Genomic DNA, 2,809 nt, shown 5'->3' on the forward strand with positions numbered 1-2,809 from the left:
CACATCACAACTGTGGCCAGAGGCACATCGGCTACCGACCAGCCTCTGGGTGAAGATGAGATGACCAGGGCTATGTACTTCCTCAAAGGACAGACATGGGCTAATGAAACAGACATCAGTCGCCCCAGTGGGTGACCAGAACCTCTGGGCCCATCATTTCCTAGGAAAAGTCTTTGTTCTTTCCATGCACACTTGCTTTGTGACTTGTTTCCAAATTGGATCACTATTATCTAAGTGAGTAAACTTGTAACCCTATTGGCTGATCATGGCTGTGGCCAACACCGTACCCACATGGATTTTGCTGTACAAAACTGCCCTGTAGAGTGGGGTCCCTGGCTAACCACTCAGGTCCCCTGCTTCCTCTCGGAAACTGTCCTATCAGTTAATATCTTCCTACTCTTAATCTCTATTGTTCCTAGAATTCCTTCTTCAATTTTTGGAAAACACAAGCTCAGCATATTAGGCATCTAATAGGTTGAGAAATATAATAGTTTCTTATTTTTTAAGAAATTTTTTTGGTACAATTAGGTATACAGCACCATTACATTCATCTTTGGGATCCTGTACCTTTACACATCAGGTCTTGGTTCTCATTTTTCCCCGTTCCTCTGTCCTCCCTTCACCTCTTCCTCCCTCCCCTATTTACAAAGACTTTGTTTCCATTTTTTTCCTTTTCTTTCTTCCTATTTCACACTATCAATTATACATTTTGATCCTTATATACACTTTTGGTTTTTTACACCAGAGAATCAGGACAGGTGCTCAGAGAGCTGAGAGTCTGCTCTTAAAAACATCTAATTTTCACACACACACAAAAAAAAGCCGGGGATTTAGCTCAGTGGTTCGGTGGCCTGCCTTGCAAGTGCAAGGACCCAAGTTCAATCCCCGGTACCAAAAAACAAAAAACAAAAGAAAAAAAAAACTAAAAACAAAAACAAAAAAATATCTAATTTTAGTGTAGATATTTGAAAGTGACACTTCTTCAGAAAGTTTGCCAATTTGAAAACATGTCCTGCTTGAAATAGCTTTGATGCTTGGGAAGTCTGTGCGCATGGTTCAGGCGACAGAACAGAGTCTGAGAGCCTAAAGTCACAGGAAGCTTAGCCTCTCTGCACAAGGGAGACCAGCGAGATGAACAGTCTGGACTGTCCACGAGGAGAGGTCTACAAGGGCTGCACGCATACAGTTGCCAGTAATAGATTAGTAGTAATAGACTTGTCAGAAGGACAGATAACTCTCGGGGTCTCCAAGGGTTGTCTCCAGCACGGGCTGGCTTCAGGGAAAGGAAATGATTGGATAATTCAAGAAAACAAAAATTGTGAAGCCAAGAGTTTAGTGGCCTCTTTGAGGCCAGCTCTGTCTGCAGGGCATGGAAATCCTGCCCCGTCGAGAGAACCACTGTACCCACAGCTGTGCCTGGCACCCCCACACTGGGCGGTCAGCGCCCATCTACTGAATTCAAGACTACAGGGACTGGCCAAGTTCTCCCTTCTCGACCTTCTGCTACAGCCAGACTGCGGGGATCTCGCGATTTAAATCATCTGAATAAGAAATGTCCACTTTTAAACCACTGAGTCTGACAAGCGATGTCCTGCAGAGTGACGCTTTTAAACGAAGAAAGCTCCATGAAGCAGGCGAGTGCAGAAGAGGACGATGTCTTGTGCAGGAGCTGCACCACGTGTGTGTCTCTCTCACTCATTTTACTAAAAATGTTAGCACAGAGGCCCTGCGAGAGCTGGAGTCTACTCGTGGTGTGTCGTGTGGGACCCAGCCCACCGGAGATGGAAGAGCTCTGCTTAGGAGAAGTTTTCCAGTCCCAGCTGGGTGCTGTTTGCTGTTCTCAAAGCACTGCATGAGTCTCTCGTGCCTCTGGTGTGAAATCGGTTACCTGCCAGAAGATTCCTGTGCTGAGGAACTAGACAAAGCCCCCCGGGCAAGGAAAGGTGCGTGGTCACTTGGAAAGTCTGGCTCTGGACAGAAGACACCTGCTGGAAATCACCCGGCTCTTTCAGAGCCTCTAGACAGTTCAAGGAATGAAAAGGGATTCTACCTAGAGGACAAGGGACTATTCATTCCTCTCAGGTTTAGATTTCAGAACTACCCTGAAAATAGAGGGCCCCTTTATTTTGAGAGCATTAAATCCTCTTGATGACTTTGGTGAAAGAGCCAGGAAATAACTTATGAAGGCAGAGGTATTTCAGACGGAAAATAATGGCTCTTGGAAAGGAATGCCTGGTGAACATCTGGAACCCCTTTATTCGGTATGAACATCTGTCACCCCCGGCTAATAACTAATGCCTGTTGACCCAATCAAAGTCCCCTACCTCCCACTGAAGGTGAAAATACTGAAGTTGAGGTCCCAGCTCCAAAAATCCCAATGTAATTTCTTGGGTTTGGCTTAAGCTTCAGGGTTTTTCAAGCTCCCCGGGTGATTTTAACATCCAGCCCCAACTGGAACCACTGTGTAAACTCATTAATGGATCTGGGAGTGTGACTTATTAATACAAAAGCACTGAGTTGTTCATAGAAATGTATCATGTGTTTAAAACACTTTTAAATGACTAAATTTTTATCATTTTTAACAGTTTTAGACAACTTTCTATTAGACTGACTTAGCATTCTTGCCAATATTATAAACACATCCTAGAGAGCGTGATACCCACTGTGTCAGTTATAAGCAACTGTTGACAGATAGAAAAATAACTAATATACATGCTGCTCAAATCTTCATATGCAACCCTTCCCTGTGGTGCAAACCCTGTGACAGGTAGCCTCTTGCTGAAGACAGTCTGAGGTGACTGTTTGGTGT

Source organism: Fukomys damarensis, unplaced genomic scaffold, assembly GCF_012274545.1.
Source record: "Fukomys damarensis isolate Sample0158 unplaced genomic scaffold, DMR_v1.0_HiC HiC_scaffold_21, whole genome shotgun sequence".
Lineage (NCBI taxonomy): Eukaryota > Metazoa > Chordata > Mammalia > Rodentia > Bathyergidae > Fukomys > Fukomys damarensis.